Genomic DNA, 974 nt, shown 5'->3' with positions numbered 1-974 from the left:
TCAGCTTCTGTGTTCTTACAGAGAGAGAAGGGAGGAACTGTTTGATGGACAGCTGGGGCTCAGCACGGTGAGATAAGGAGGAGGTCCGCTGATAGACCTCCAGACACATGTTTTTGGACACTGAATGAGCTTTGTTGTGTCCACAGAAAAAGGTGGGCTTTGGAGGATCGATCAGGAGCATCGATCAGTGGCTCTCGCAGTGTGAAAAGGCTGTGACCTGTGGGGAGTTATTCGTGTGTCCATCCCTCGCCTGGGTTAATAACTCCACCACAGAAGAACGGTCCCGTTTGTAGTGGTCACAGTCGGTGACTTCCAAAGGATTTCGGAGGACGAAGGGACTATCGACGGCGTCAGCTTACCTGAAGACTCAAAACTCTCCCTCTCTCTCTCTCTCCATCACTACCCGACTCAATCCCACGAACTGAACCGAACTTCACTCATCACCGTAAGACGGTATCCATTCACCCCGAGGCGTGAAGAAGCTTGGCTTTCCTATTTACACACACACACACACACACACACACACACACACACACACACACACACACAATCATTGCTAACCTGTTTGATATATCTGCATTTATATTGCTGTATAGCGTAGTTACTAAGAAAGGGAATGTAGAGAGAAGGCAATTACGAAGAATTCCACACACATTCCACGCTGGGTAAACGAAATCACAGTCGCCAAAGATCTTATCCGTCGATTAGTTCCGAAATCCACTTAGAAATATCACCAGGTGACAGTGACAGGAATATCGTTTCCAAGTGGTTACCACAGAACACCCCGATTCCAGGTAAGGGACAACAAAAGTGATACCACAGGATACTCCAGCAAATCCACACATATGGATGATACGAAGTGACAGTCACACATCCGTTGTGCACTGCGTGCCGATGATGAGATCAACCGTACCTTTTGGGCATGGAAGAGATGCAGCCTATAGCAGTCACACGCTGAAGTTCCAACAGCTTGT

Source organism: Hypanus sabinus, unplaced genomic scaffold, assembly GCF_030144855.1.
Source record: "Hypanus sabinus isolate sHypSab1 unplaced genomic scaffold, sHypSab1.hap1 scaffold_47, whole genome shotgun sequence".
Taxonomy (NCBI): Eukaryota; Metazoa; Chordata; class Chondrichthyes; order Myliobatiformes; family Dasyatidae; genus Hypanus; species Hypanus sabinus.
This window is presented reverse-complemented; position numbering follows the sequence as displayed.